This window comes from Pelophylax lessonae, assembly GCF_965119305.1.
Source record: "Pelophylax lessonae genome assembly, chromosome: 1".
In the NCBI taxonomy this organism is placed as follows: Eukaryota; Metazoa; Chordata; class Amphibia; order Anura; family Ranidae; genus Pelophylax; species Pelophylax lessonae.
Window position 1 is genome coordinate 577,230,973 of NC_138768.1, and position 16,600 is coordinate 577,247,572.

General features: G+C 42.4%; 2 protein-coding genes across 3 annotated transcripts in view; one reads left to right on the forward strand and one right to left on the reverse strand.

Moving 5' to 3' along the window:
- The window catches only part of RUFY3 (RUN and FYVE domain containing 3), a 388,583-nt gene that overhangs the window by 104,483 nt on the left and 267,500 nt on the right, over positions 1-16,600 (forward strand). The window lies entirely within an intron of this gene.
- LOC309548572 (C-X-C motif chemokine 10-like) overlaps positions 1-16,600 on the reverse strand; it is a gene marked incomplete at its 3' end in the record, with an annotated part of 79,233 nt that overhangs the window by 38,448 nt on the left and 24,185 nt on the right. The gene's annotated exons all lie outside the window — the stretch shown is intronic.

Consider the following 16,600-nt stretch of genomic DNA (forward strand, 5'->3'; position numbering starts at 1 on the left):
TTGCAGTGATGACCCAGTTATAAACATGGCAGTCAATATGTTTAATAAAAATTTCAGCTAAAGCAGCCAAGAAAGTGTCAGTCCACCCAAACATTCATTTAAATGCAAATCCCATGGTACCTTGCTGCCTTGAAGTGTATTGTAAGTGTACTGTCTGCCCTAACGTTGTAAAGCACTGCGCAAACTATGTATATATATATATGCACTAAATAAATCCTGTGTAATAATAAAAAAATAATAATTTAAATAAAGTCTGGTAGACTGAGTAACTAGTTGGTTTCTCTTTGCGTTTGGGGATGACAGGATAATATTTCCCTACACAAATTGCAGTTTTAGTTATTCCTGATTTTATTAGCACCCAGATTTTCCTGTTACACTTTACATAATATAAACCAGAAAGCAAGAGCTGAGTCTGGTAAAACACATACAGAAATCTCACTACAAGTCCTGAAAAAATGTTAAAAAATATCCGCTAGTAACCAAAAACATGGCAGCCCCCAAGGCGGCGACATCTAGTGGGCAGACTAACAATCTGCACTAATTATTGCATCTTACTGGACTGTAAAGGCTGCCGGTGTTGTGTGAAAACACCAAGTATTTGAAGTCTCCAATTATTCCTGGTGTACAGTCACCGGAAATAACGTTGTTGTAGATCTCCGCAAGTTGGAGTTTTCGGCAGAATACCTGCCTTCTGAATTACAGAAGCACCGACAGGAGGAGTTTCTGAAGATGGAGTCAGTACAGGAATCACTGCTTGCAGGCCGCAAGGTACCATGGGATATGTAGTCCTTAGAAATCCAAAGTAAGCAGCAGAGGAGAAGTTGCAAAGCCTGTAGGGAATCCAGGAAGAGTGGGCCAGCAGAAAGGCAGCACTTACTTGTGAAAGTAAGCTTATAATGAATTGTTAAATATAACTATTGTTTGTATTGCTATTACAATGCTGATTATAAAATGAAAGTGTATGCTGTGACTATAGATTTCCTTTAATGTAACATTATAGGTGACCAGAGATAGGCAGATATCACCTCCATAATGTCAGGTATGGATATAATTAATCTTGGTTTGATAAGTTGCCTAAGTGCTGGGAAATGCTGGGATCATGCTGGCGTGATGAGAAAAGTGCACGTGGAATTATCTGACCCTATTCCTCTGCTGCAGGGAGATTGTTATTGTATTTGAAGATCTTCCTTTGTTCTAATGAGCATATCTGACTGTGAAAAGCACTTGGTAACACTTTTGTGTTGGTCAAAATGGTTCATTAATTACAAGCGATACTGAAGCTGGTGGCATCATTGCAAATAATGAAATACTTTTGATAAGACTATGTTTTCACCTTGGTCTAAAATGATTCTTCATTATACCAAAAGGTAGCTGACCAGCCCTGGCTTCAGAGTTGATTGCAGCTCATTTCAACGATCAACCTAGTTAACAGCATGACCAATCAGGCATTTCAGAAAACAGTCAGCGGTTGTAGCCAGAAAAGAGCCAGTCTACCCAAAATTAGACTCAGTCACCATCTTTATTCTTATTGCTGTTGTGATTGACAATGGTAATACTGACCTGCGTTAGTTCCTCCCTGTCTACCTACCCACCTTGATTTAAGTCGTTCTGACATATTTTAGTACATTCCTAATTCTTCTGTAGCAGTTTGCATAAGATCATGCATGGGTAAATCCTGGCAACTCAATCACAGTGATCTCACTATTTGAGTTCCAAAAGTTTAAACCGTCTTCTTGTTTAAAAAAATGAAACGTAAGTTTTAGACATAAAACAATTTGAAAGTGACAGGGATATTTAGATAAATGGGCCTATCATTAAGGAAACACTGTTTTCCCAAAATATTATTAATGCATGACCTTTAAAACAGAAAAGACACTGCCACAAAGTTCTTTTTTATCTTCTCAAGCCAAAGCAGAGATTGCAGGAAAAGGCGAGATTAGAGAATAAGCAAACTGAAAAAAATAAATAAATGTGGTGTACTGAAAACATTTTCTGACCTTCTGTGAGTGCTGAAGTGACTTCCAATGGATGGTGCTGTTGTCCATATGTCCAGGAATCATACAAATTACCTGAACATCATATGATCATGTCAGTCCTATTATTTGTCACAGGAAAGTGAAACTTCTCATAGTTTTTAGAGGATAAGCAAGGTGCAAAAATGTTCAACACCACAAAAGCAGGAAGTCAAGCCAACATTTGTAAAGTGCAAATATGGCTGCACCCGTATTCATATGTAGCGCTTACCCTGAGGTTGGATTCACAAACGAGTTTTGCGTTTTGTCATGTGCTTGCATGTGCATTTTTGTATATTGTTTTGGAGCTCTGTATTTTTTGCCAATAGAGAAAAATATAATCTGTGGCATCATTTGATGACGTGTGTTTCTGCTTCATGGGTTGTTTTCATGTTCTCCCTGGATTTCATTGTGTTTTGTAGTGCTTTCTGCTCTCCAAACAATGATGGATGAAGTGGCATGTTTCATGGCAGCAGGGGCAATAATGTTGTGTTTCTTAATGAAAAAAGAAGAGAGAAAGAGGAGGAAGACACGGAGTACTGGGGCCATCCTGCCATTGCTAATTGGGAACAGAGGAGTCAGTTCTGGGTCATGTATAGTGACCTACGCAGATGGCAAACAACTATTTATCAGTATTGCCTGTTGGCTCCCAGCAGCTGATCTTTTCCACACGTCTTGTTCTGCATTTTGTCTGTGTGAAGGTGCCCATCTTGTTAGAGGCAGGGCTTTGCTTCCTTATGTAAGTTCTGATCTATTAATTATGATGAGTGGTTGGGTAATGATCAAGAAGCAGCAGAAAGACCCACAAAATGAATCATTCAGAAGCAGGGAGATCCTTGCATGTAGGTCCTCAGATACAACTTCTTCTAAAGCAAGGAGAACAGTGAACAGCACGGTAGTGGCATCACTAAATGTTGCTTGAAAATGCATAATACTAGCAGTCAGATACAGTGATCTTAAACCGAATACCAACAGGAGTATCTAGGCACAGTCACATGTCAAATGCGCTGTGATTTTTCAGGAGGAATTTAAGGTAAAACGTACATTTTTTCAGGGTACTACCTAGGCAAAACTAATATTTCTAGATGTTTTCTATTAGGTAGCAAATATTTACTTTTTTAGGTCCACTTTAAATTTGTATAAAAGTATAGACTTAACTCTAAGGGTTAGGTATGTGTGCTGTTATTTACTTGTATTTTCACCTTGTCAGAGCAGAAATGTCAGTCCAGTGTAAGGTGAGGCACATGACATTATTATTAGGTCAGCAGAGAAGAACGAAGCTGGCCCTTGGTGACATCATGTCCCTCATCTGTTGCATGCACCATGATGCATTTCCTTGATGGGGGCAAGACAATTCTCTGAGATCAAGCACAATATATTTACATTTTTTTGGAGCATGCACAAGATGAGGTGCATGACATTATGCACTTCATGTCACACATGTACCATACAAAATTACACTAAGGTGTAAAAAAAACCCACTTTTTCTTGAAATCTAGAAAGATCCCCCATTAAGTATGAGTTTTCCCTGAAGGAACTGGTGACATTTGTTTGACTGGCTGGGGCTGTCACCATTTCCTTCAGGGCAACCAGGAAGAAGGCACAAAAAAGGTAAGCAAATACAAGTTTCAAAAATATTAGATTATATTGTAAAGGAAGAAAGTCCATTTTAAGTATGCATTACATTGTAGTAGACATTCAGTTTTTGCAGAAGTAAACAAAATGAGTCTGTTTCCTGAAAAACTGAAGTCTGGTTTCATTTTCTAAGAGCAATTGGGCAGAAAATAAAACCTGTTCAATTCAAGGAAACAAGATTTTTAGTTTCACTGGAAACACATAACGGAAATAGACATCACAGAGCAACTATTGTTGGACACATCTGCTCATACATATTTATTGACACTTCCCATTCTGGGAAACATGTCAGTTTTCCCTTTTCTACATATGTCCCAGGAGAGTGGAGACATCCCAGTGTCAACACAGGGTAGGGCCAGTACCAGGACAAGGTTATCCAGCGCCCAGGGCAAATATGCCAAACTGCACCCCCATTACCTTAGGGTTAGGGTCAGGGTGCCCCCATCCCTGCAATAACCCATTGCACCCAGGGCAGCCCCCCCCCCACCCACCCCTTGTCCCGGCCCTGGGTAGGGCTAAAAAGGAAATACCTAAACATTCATGAATACTTTGCCATTTTGTAGGAAAGTTTATATATTTTTCTTTATATTTTAAAGTCAGAACAAAAACAATAAAAATGTAAAATTAAAATAAAAAAGTTTAATACAAAATATTGTATACCGCTGTTTTTATTTTTGTATGCAGCCAGCAGGTAGCACTCTCAGCTCCTCTTCATGTGATCTGTAGGCTATTCTTATCCGCTTTGTTTAAAAAAAGCCTGTTTACAGAGCTTAGTTATTTTTTGTATGATTAGTGTAAGACATAGCTAGAGAAGTTGATTTGCCAAAGGAAATAATCTTTTTTTTTTCCTTTTAGCCTGCAGATGATTGGGTTATTAAAGTGAACACAGCCTTTACTATTCTCTAAGCTAACAACAATCTATATTCCTTAGAGTTAATGTACTAAAGGAGTAGTTTTATTTGCAGAATATATAAATAAAAATGTTGAAGTTGCATTCACTTCAATTATCTAAACATGCATTAAAAAGGACTTTTTTTCCCTCTTACATATGATTGGGAACTAAATGGGAACACAGCTTCACTTTGTTCTAAGCTCATATAAACATTTACTTTTTAGGTAAATATTCTCTGCTCCTTTAATCCCTCACATCCCCTCCCAGCAGCCCTTTAACTGGGTCTTTATAGATAGGAAAGATGTGATGGCCATGAATGCATATGTGTGGTGTGCGAAAATTAAAGGCCAGCCTCCTTGGTTCTGCACATATATGCACTATGTGGTTGGCAGGAGGTACATTTTTCAACCCGTTTTAGTAACTGACTAAAGCTAGCATTACATGGCTTGAATTTTGGCAAAATCCTGCTGCATCAGCCAAAATTCAAGACATAGTTGATCCTGTAAGCACCACAAAATTTGACTCAACAACTGGCTGAGCCACATTTGTTATATTTTAGTCTATCCTATGTTTTTTAAATGTGGCCCAAAACTGCACACCTAACATTTAGCTTTCTTTTATGCCATAATATATTACTACTACCTGATAGCACTTCTTTATTTATATTTGGTAAAGCCATATTTTTCTGGCTGCTGGTTTGTGAGCTTGCTGGTTGCATTGTCAGGCTTATTTGGGGAGGTTAAATTTAAAAAAAAAGAAATGAAATGTTATATTTTGTTCTATACAGAAATATGAAGCAATGACATCCATTTTTGTTAGGTTACTGAAAGGTTAAATATCCTTTAACAAAAAGTGCCTATTCAACAGGTTTACCCCAAACATGCTGTGTTGACCTAAGGTAATAAATAAATAGCCTGTTGATTGTCTTTAGATAAAGTCTAAAACGCTATACAAAGGTAATCTTATCTGTGTGGTAATCATAAACCTTTGTCGGTATTTTCTGTGCTTAAACCCTTTTAAAAATAAGATTTACAGATACAGTATGTTATAATTAGAGTTGAGCGGACACCTGGATGTCCGTGTTCGGCGGGTTCGGCCGAACTTGAAAAAAAAGTCCGGGTCCGTGTCCCGGACTTTTTCCGAACTTTACAAGGACACCGAACCCCATTGAAGTCAATGGGGACCCGAACTTTCAGGCACTAAAATGGCTCTAAAACACCAATGGAAAGGGCTAGAGTGCTGCAAATGGCAGCAAAACGTAGTTAAGAGCATGGCAAGTGCTCTGCAAAAAAATGTGGATAGGGAAATAACTTAAAACAACAAAAAAAAAAAACAGAAAAATAAAACAATGTTCTTCATCTGTGAAGGACGAGGCCCATATGGAGTAGGAGGGAGGTTGAGGTGGTGGTGGATGTGGCGGTGTCATAGGCGTGCGCACAGGGTGTGCCGGGTGTGCCTGGGCACACCCTAATCACCTAGGGCACATTAGCATTATCGCTCTGTTTGCCAGTGAGGAGATGGGAAAGATCTCCCTCAGACCTGCTCTGCCATAAGAGAAGTGCCACACACTTCTATTTCACTTTGCCAGCAGGGAGAGTAATGTACCGGGGCCATATACATGTAGGCAAACACATGCATGTGTATTTAAACTTTGGGGTGCACACCCTAATGCAATAGGCTGCGCACACCTATGGGCGGTGTAGGTGGAAGTGGAGGTGGAGGAGGACGAGGTAGCCAACACTGCTTTTTTTCAGTCATTTTAAATGAGGGTACACCCCAAAAGAGTGAGAAAGATCAAAAATAGAACAATGGCTGGGTAAGGTCGGTATCCATCTCTATTCTGCACAAGGTACGGAAAAGTCCTGTGGGATCCATGTCTGGTTCATTTTAATGAACGTGAGCTTGTCCACATTGTCTCTGGACAGGCGGCTGTGCTTCTCTGTGATAACGCCCCCAGCCGTGCTAAATACACGTTCAGATAATACACTGGCTGCAGGGCACGCCAGCACCTCCAAGGCGTAAAGGGCAAGCTCAGGCCATGTGCCCAATTTGGAGATCCAGAAGTTGAAGGGGGCAGACCCGTCATTCACTACATGTAGGCGTGTGCACACATACTGCTCCACCATGTTGGTGAAATGCTGCCTCCTGCTAAGACGTTCCATATGAGCTGCTGGTGCTGCTGTTTGTTGTGGTGTGCTGACAAAGCTTTTCCACATTTCGCCCATGCTAACCCTGCCTTCTGAGGTGCTGGCGGTGCCCTGGTTGCGTTGGCGACCTCTTCCTCCTCCTCTGCCTTGGCCTTGTGCTTCCACTGTGGCCCCACTGTCAGGTGGGAATGCCAGCAGCATCGCGTTTACCAGAGCGCGCTTGTACTCGCGCATCTTGCGATCGCGCTCCAGTGAGTGAATTAAGGACGGTACGTTGTCCTTGTAACGGGGATCCAGCAGCGTGGCCACCCAGTAATCAGCTCAAGTTAGAATGTGGGCAACTCGGCGGTCGTTGTGGAGACACTGCAGCATGTAATCGCTCATGTGTGCCAGGCTGCCCAGAGGCAACGAAAGGCTGTCCTCTGTGGGAGGTGTATCGTCTGTGTCCTCTGTATCCCCCCAGCCACGCATCAGTGATGGCCATGAGCTGGCCTGGGTGCCACCCTGCTGTGAACATGGTTCCATCTCCTCCTCCATCTCCTCCTCCTCATCCTCCAGAACTGTGCCCCTGCTGGACAATTGTGTCCCTGGCGTTTGTGGGTGCAGGAACCCACCCTCGGAGCCACTTGTGAATGACTGCCCTGAAAGCCTTGGAAATGTTACCTCTTCATCCTCCTCCTCCTCCTCCTGATCCTGTGCCACATCCTCTTCCATCATTGCCCGAATCGTTTTTTGAAGGAGGCATAGAAGTGGGATAGTTAAGCTGACAATGGCGTCATCGGCACTGGCCATGTTGGTGGAGTACTCAAAACAGCGCAACAAGGCACACAGGTCTCGCATGGAGGCCCAGTTATTGGTGGTGAAGTGGTGCTGTTCCGCAGAGCGACTCACGCATGCGTGCTGCAGCTGAAACTCCACTATGACCTGCTGCTGCTCGCACAGTCTTTCCAGCATGTGCAAGGTGGAGTTCCACCTTGTGGGCACGTCACATATGAGGCGGTGAGCGGGAAGGCCGAAGTTACGCTGCAGCACTGACAGGTGAGCGGCAGCAGGGTGAGAATGCCGAAAGTGCGCACAGACGGCCCGCAATTTCTGCAGCAGCTCTGACATATCGGGGTAATTTTTAAGGAACCTCTGCACCACCAAATTCAGCACATGCCCCAGGCAAGGGATGTGCGTCAAACCAGCTAGGCCCAGAGCTGCTATGAGATTTCGCCCGTTATCGCACACCACCAGGCCGGGCTTGAGGCTCGCTGGCAGCAACCACTCATTTGTCTGCTGTTCCATGCTCCTCCACAACTCCTGCGCGGTGTGTGGTTTTTCCCCCAAACAGGCAAGTTTTAAAACTGCCTGCTGTCGTTTACCCCTGGCTGTGCTGAAGTTGGTGGTGAAGGTGTTACGCTGACCGGATGAGGAGGCGGTAGAGGATGAGGAAGCGGAGTAGGAGGAGTTAAGAACAGGAGGCAAACTGAAGCGCAATGCAATCCTCGGTGGTGCAAGGACATGCGCCGAATTGCTATCCGCCTCAGGCCCATCCGCCACTGCATTTACCCAGTGTGCCGTTAGGGAGATATAACGCCCCTGACCGTGCTTACTGGTCCACGTATCGGTAGTTAGGTGGACCTTGGCACAGATGGCGTTGCGCAGCGCACACCTGATTTTTTCCCCCACTTGGTTGTGCAGGGAAGGGATGGCTTGCCTGGAAAAGTAGTGGCGGCTGGGCACGACGTACTGTGGGACAGCCACCGACATAAGGCTTTTAAAACTGTGCGTCTCCACCAGACGGAATGACAGCATTTCAAAGGCCAAGAATTTTGAAATGCTGGCATTGAGGGCCAGGGATCGCGGGTGGGTAGGGGGTACTTCCTCTGAAGTGTTTGGGAGATGGAAAGCTGAACGCTTCCACGGGACATTGTGGAGATGGTTGGTGACCCAGGTGGTGGTGTTGCTGACAGATCATCTGTTTGTGGGGTGGCAGGTGCCGGTATCACTACAGAGGTGGATGGAGAGGCCGAGACTGCAGCAGAAGAGGAAGCAGGAGGAGCCAGAGACCTTTCTTGGTTTTGAAGGTGTCTACTCCACTGCAGCTCGTGCTTTGCACTTAGATGCCTGATCATGCAGGTTGTGCTCAGGTTGAGAAGGTTTATGCCTCGCTTCAGGCTCTGATTTCACAGGGTGCAAACCACTCATGTCCTGTCATCAGCACATTTTCTGAAGAACTTCCACGCTAGAGAACTCCTTTGAGCTGGCTTTGGTGCGCTCGGTCCCTTGCTGCGTTGGGCAGTAGCAGGCGTAGTGTCTAGGGCACGGCCGCTCCGCTTCTGCACCCTGCTCCCTCTTCTGCTGTGCTGGTGGCTCTGTGCGACCACCGCCTCTTCCTCCAAACTACTCAGGTCACCTGCATGACCTTCATTCCATGTGGGGTCGAGGACCTCATCGTCCTCCACATCATCTTCCACCCAGTCTAAACCCCTGCCCTCCTTGTCGGTCTCCACAATTCTGAGTGCCGCAGCAGTTGGCACCTACGTTTCATCATCATCAGAGACGTGCTGCGATGGTCCTTCCATGTACTCATCTTGAGAAATAAGTGGTTGCTGCACTCAATCTCTCTCTTCCACTTCTGGGGCAGGGCTAGGTGGATGGCCCTGGGAAACCCTGCTGACAGAGTCATCAAAAAGAAGAAGAGACTGCCGCATGACTTGGGGCTCAGACTGCTTGCCTGATTTGCAAGGGGGTGAGGTGAAAGATGGTTGGACATTGGCTGCAGGTGCCAACTCTGACCTTTCTGCAGTAGACTGGGTGGGAGACAATGTGAAGGAACTGGAGGCACTGTCAGCAACCCAATCTACTATCGCCTGTACTTCTTCTGGCCTCATCACTTCTAGAGGCGCATGATGCCCTACCAAATACTGCTGCAGGTTCTGTCGCCTACTCACACTTGAGGAAGGTGTTTCACTTGTGCGTGTAGCTGGCACAGATCGACCACGTCCTCTCCTTGCAACAGGAGCTCTACCAGCAGCACCACGACCCAGGCCACGGCCCCTATTTGACGGTCTCCTCATATTTCTGTAATTTATGATCTTGCCCTAGAAAGGTGTTTATTGAATAGCGGAACAAAACAACAACAGTATCGCACGAGTGTATCTCACAGTCAAATATGCAAACTATGCCGCAATTTCATTTTTTTTACCCCAAAAGGGTGTTTATTAAATAGCGGAATAGAAAAACAGTATACAAATACAACGGGTGTATCTCACAGTCAAATATGCAAAGTATGACGCAAATTGAATTTTTTCACCCCAAAAGGGGGTATATTGAATAGCGGAATAGAAAAAAGGATATAAAACGGGGTATCTCACATGTACAAACACAGACTAGGCCCCAATTTCAATTTTTTGTACCCTAAAGGGAGGATGAGGAAGAGGAGTAGGAGGAGTTCGGAACAGGAGGCAAACTGAAGCGCCCTGCAATCCTTGGCGGTGGAAGGAGATGCGCCAAACAAATTTAAAAGGTGTATCTCACACGTACCGATACAGACTATGCCGTAATTTAATTTTTTACACTCCAAAAGGGTGTATATTAAATAGCGGAATAGAAAAATTTTTATAAAACGGTGTATCTCACACGTACAAACACAGACTAGGCCCCGATTACAATTTTTTGTACCCTAAAGGCAGGATGAGGATGAGGAGTATGAGGAGTTCGGAACAGGAGGCAAACTGAAGCACCCTGCAATCCTCGGTGGTGGAAGATGCGCCCCAAAAGATTGGAAGGTGTATCTCACACGTACCGATACAGACTATGCCGCAATTTAATTCTTTTTACCCCAAAGGGTGTAGATTGAATAGCGGAATAGAAAAAAATTATATAAAACGGTGTATCTCACATGTACAAACACAGACTAGGCCCGATTACAATTTTTTGTACCCTAAAGGCAGGATGAGGATGAGGAGTTCGGAACAGGAGGCAAACTGAAGCACCCTGCAATCCTCGGCGGTGGAAGATGCGCCCCAAAAGATTGGAAGGTGTATCTCACACGTACCAATACAGACTATGCCGCAATTTAATTCTTTTTACCCCAAAGGGTGTAGATTGAATAGCGGAATAGAAAAAATTATATAAAACGGTGTATCTCACACGTACAAACACAGACTAGGCCCCGATTACAATTTTTTGTACCCTAAAGGTAGGATGAGGATGAGGAGTAGGAGAAGTTCGGAACAGGAGGCAAAGTGAAGCACCCTGCAATCCTCGGCGGTGGAAGATGCGCCCCAAAAATTGGAAAGGTGTATCTCACACGTACTGATACAGACTATCCCGCAATTTAATTCTTTTTACCCCAAGGGTGTAGATTGAATAGCGGAATAGAAAATATGATATCAAAAGGTGTATCTATCTCACACGTACAGACCCAGACTAGGCCCTGATTACTATTTTTTGTACCCCAAAGGCAGGATGAGGAGTAGGAGGAGTTCGGAACAGGCAGGAGGCAAACTGAAACACCCTGCAATCCTCGGCGGTGTAAGATGAGCCCCAAAAATTGGAAAGGTGTATCTCACACGTACCGATACAGACTATCCCGCAATTTAATTCTTTTTACCCCAAAGGGTGTAGATTGAATAGCGGAATAGAAAAAATTTTACAAAATGGTGTATCTCACACGTACAAACACAGACTAGGCCCCAATTACAATTTTTTGTGCCCTAAAGGCAGGATGAGGATGAGGAGTAGGAGGAGTTCGGAACAGGAGGCAAACTGAAGCACCCTGCAATCCTCGGCGGTGGAAGATGCGCCCCAAAAGATTGGAAGGTGTATCTCACACGTACCGATACAGACTATCCCGCAATTTCATTCTTTTTAATCCAAATGTGTAGATTGAATAGCGGAATAGAAAATATGATCTCAAAAGGTGTATCTATCTCACACGTACAGACCCAGGCTAGGCCCCGATTACTATTTTTTGTACCCTAAAGGCAGGATGAGGAGTAGGAGGAGTTCGGAACAGGCAGGAGGCAAACTGAAGCACCTTGCAATCCTCGGCGGTATAAGATGCGCCCCAAAAATTGGAAAGGTGTATCTCACACGTACCGATACAGACTATCCCGCAATTTAATTCTTTTTACCCCAAGGGTGTAGATTGAATAGCGGAATAGAAAATATGATATCAAAAGTTGTATCTATCTCACACGTACAGACCCAGACTAGGCCCTGATTACTATTTTTTGTACCCTAAAGGCAGGATGAGGAGTAGGAGGAGTTCGGAACAGGCAGGAGGCAAACTGAAGCACCCTGCAATCCTCGGCGGTATAAGATGCGCCCCAAAAATTGGAAAGGTGTATCTCACACATACCGATACAGACTATCCCGCAATTTAATTATTTTTACCCCAAAGGGTGTAGATTGAATAGCAGAATAGAAAATATGATATAAAATTGGTGATTTTTCAATAGCAAATGTGAACACAGCATTATGTCTTATGTCAGTCAGCTCTGCTGCAGGCTATGAAGGGAAAAAAAAGAAAATTCCCCTTTAAGTTTGCAATTTTTAAATAGATTAGTACAGATTATGCCACAATTTAATTTTTTTAACCCAAAAGGGTGTATATTGAATAGTGGAATAGAAAAAAGTGTATAAAATTGAAAATCACTAGCACATGTGAACACAGCAGTGTCTTATGTCAGTCAGCTCTGCTGCAGGCTATGAAGGGAAAAAAAAAAAAGAAAATTCCCCTTTAAGTTTGTAATTTTTAAATAGATTAGTACAGACTATGCCACAATTACATTTTTTTAATCCAAAAGGGTGTATATTGAATAGTGGAATAGAAAAAAGTGTATAAAATTTAAAATCAGTCAATAATAGCACATGTGAACACAGCAGTGTCTTATCACAGTCAGCACTGAAGCAAAAACGCTGCACACAACTGACTGATAAAAATAGATTTTTTTTCTCCCTCCTCCTCAGCGGGCAAAAAGATTGTGTTCACTGCACCACCCCACACACAGCAAAATCGATGTAGAACACTGACCCTGCCTATTCTCCAGCCTCGCCCTAATATTGTCGATAAGATCGTTCACTGGCACTGCACAACCAACCCCCCACACAGCAAAATCGATGTAGAACACTGACCCTGCCTATTCTCCAGCCTCGCCCTAAAATGCCCTAATAACTCGCCCTGCCTGCACTCCCACCTGACCCTGCATTCTTTTCGGACACAATACAATTTTTCACCGTCTGTTTTCACCTAATCAGCAGCCAGCACGTATGATGTGTGCTCTCTCCCTAAACTACAGCAGAATGAAGCAGCGCGCTGGGGCTCTCGAACTTATAAAGACATGGTCACATGCTTCAGATGGCCAATCACAGCTACTAATACATTAGTACGCATGGCTGGGATGGCTTAAGGCACACCAGTTAAACGCTTGTTGATTGGCTGTTGAAAGCCCGCCATTAAAAGCGCGCCATTACATACAAACCCGGAAATAAAATGACCGAACACGGATTTTAAACCCGAACATACAGTAAAGTTTTCGGGTCCGTGTTCAGGTAACAAAAATCCAATTATTTGGTACGAACACGAATAATACAGTCCGTGTTCACTCAACACTAGTTATAATCTTATATGTAACAGAATATTAACAATGAAATATATATATATAACTAACATACATAGATATGTAGAAAACCGTTATATATTATAATTGTTTCATTCTTGCTAACTGATATTGATGACTCATCTCTGTATGTCAAGAGAGGCTTCAGTAAACATTTGTAAATTGTAAGTTGTAGAAAGCATCATAAAATTTTGTTTAACCTTGCCAGACTCTAGAAGGTCTGAGATGGTAAGCTCTTTGTCAATATAAGGTGCAAAGTTTATTTGAAGATAAATAATGCTGTAATATTCTGTGTACTGAAGCTAAGAGCAACACAATACTGCCATCTCTGGTGACTGACTACTACTAATTGAAGTCTTAGGTTAAAAAGTAATTTCCAATATATATATATATATATATATATTAATAATATATTATGGTGTTACCAAGATTCATTCCTCATTTAGATACATAGTGGATATTAAATGGACATGTAATAGATGAGAGCATGGATACTTTTTATGTTATTTTATGATACTCTTAATTATGGAGATATCATCATTTAGTTTTAATATTCAATATTCTGGTCAACCAAGAGGTGTCACCCAATGACCTCACCAGTTAATGAATAAGATGTCCCAACCAATGGGGATCGTGTCACTTGTTCTGGGTTTAACTTATGGTAATTTTAATAGTCCTTTGTTCTATACCATATAAAAAGGAAAACCAGATGAGAGAGAGACATATGACATTTGCCCAACATACATCACACATACAATACACACGCTACTACAGCTATGCATAGACTCATCTATACAGACTCCATTTTGCTCCATCATGTATCTGAAACTTGGAAGGAAGCCAAACGAAACTCCTCCCTACCTAGCCACCATCTTGGAAAGGCAGCCATCTTAAGGACTCTGGTAACGACCATTTTAAGCTAGCAGCCATTTTAACTATGGTAAATATGCCTTGCTGTTTATTTGATCATTATTCAATATTGTTTATGTACTTCCTTAAATGTTTTACATTTCATATTCAAGGGTAAAAAGAGTACAATCCCAGCCGTATAAACCATATGTAGATTTTTCTCTAAGAGATGATTTTTGCTTTTTATAACACTTTTATTAATATCAGATTTAGCGCATATTGGCGTATTAGTCTCACGTTTTGCATAGCCTATTCTCGCTTCATCTGCAGTGGAGTGACTATCAGACTGTGCATTGTGCAGACAATTGTGGTCTGATTATATAGAACATTAATTTATGGTTTATACTATACCTGGAGAAAATGTAATCTTGCTTTATTTTTACTTTCATTATTGAGCTACACATCACATTGCATTTATTGTTTGAAGTTTGTATTTTTGTAAAGTTATTTTTTTTGTGTCAACTCAAGTTTGATCATTTATCGTGATTACATGTCTCGTGCATAAATATTCTTATATATTCCATACTGTAGACTGTTTTCACTAAGATTGGTATATGCTTTTAAAAAGAAATTAATCAATAAAAAGAATTAGCTACATATTGATTTGTGGAAATAAGTTGAGATTCTCCTTCTGCACAGATCTTTGCTTATTGACATAAATAGACACTGTTATATTCAGAGCAGTATAAACATTCTGACAGCATGGTGGAACCGCACTTGTCCATATTATATTTGTAATTTAGATAGGTGTTAGTATGGGGACACTTCTTACTTGTGTGAGTTAGCACCCCTCACGCCCGGAGGCCAAACCACCACGCTGGGCCCCACACCAAAAAGATAACGTCTTTTCCCTTGCCAGTTACACCTTTCCTGGCACCGACTACAAAATCATCTTGAGGGAAACAGTGTTGAAAACTGATCTTCCTCCACCAATTCTTCTACACTAGAACGTTTCACAATGCAGCGGGCCCTAACATAGGATCTCTACCGCCTACCACCTACCTATTACCTAAGCTGGGTATACACAGTAAGTTGAGTGAAACAAAAACAGACTGATACCCGCATTCACACAAGTGATGTGGATGCAGGGATCCCCTTTACTTAACCACTTCAGCTGCGGAAGGTTTACCCACCTTCATGACCAGGCCATTTTTTACGATACGGCACTGCATTACTTTAACTGAATATTGCACGGTCCTGCGACACTATACCTAAACAAAATCGATGTCCTTTTTTTCCCCACAAATAGAGCTTTATTTTGGTAGTATTTGATCACTTTTTTGCGCTACAAAACAAAAAAAGACAGACAATAAAGAAAAAATAGTATTTTTTTTTTTAATTTCTGCTATAAAATATATCCAATAAAATAAATATTAAAAAATCACATTTCTTTATCAATTTAGGCCAATATGTATTCTGCTACATATTTCAGGTAAAAAAAATCGCAATAAGCCTATATTGATTGGTTTGCGCAAACGTTATAGTGTCTGCAAACTATGGGATATTTTTATTTATTAAATTTTTTTTATTTTTTACTAGTAATGGAGGTGATCAGAAACTTAGAGCGGGACTGCGATATTGCGACGGACAGTCAGGACACTAACTGACACTTTTGACACTTTTTGGGGACCAGTTACACAATACAGTGATCAGTGCTAAAAAATATGCAACTGTAGTAATGACACTGGCAGGGAAGAGGTTACCATCAGAGTCGATCAAAGGGTTAAATGTGTGCCTGGATTGGGCTTTACTACTGTGGGGGGAGGTACTTGTACTAGGAGAAGGCATGGATCGGTGCCTCTGCTTAGCAGAGACACAGGATCCATGTCTTCTGCAGTGATAGAATGGCGATCTGCCTTGTTTGCATAGGACATTAAGTCTGCCGTACACGCCAATCATCTGTGTTGCGTGCCCCAAGCCCAGAGGTGCAAGATTAAATACTAGGTACGTGATCCTGCACAGGAGAGCCACCTTGCCACCGTATATATACAGTATGCGGTCGGCAAGCGATTAATGGTAGGCTGGACTTGAACTATGCTGTGGTGTCTCAAACTTTTAGCTTGTAATAGTTCCAGTAGTGACATGGCTTGCTAACATTCCCATTTCAGGGTTCTACCAAAGGATAGCACCACTAAGTATAACTCTGCCTCTTCTCACTCCCATGACCAACCAGTATCAACCTCCTGGCCCAACAAACTTCTTAAATAAATACCTCAGCTACTGGATGCACCACAGGCCAAACCTCAGACATATCACAGCAGATTAACAATAACATCACTGAAAAGTACCTCTTAAATGCAACACCAAATTACATTTTTGGCACCTGTCCAGATGCTTGTTGCCATGCTATGATGATATCTGGTAAGTTTGATGTCATGGCCCAGCAGGACTTCT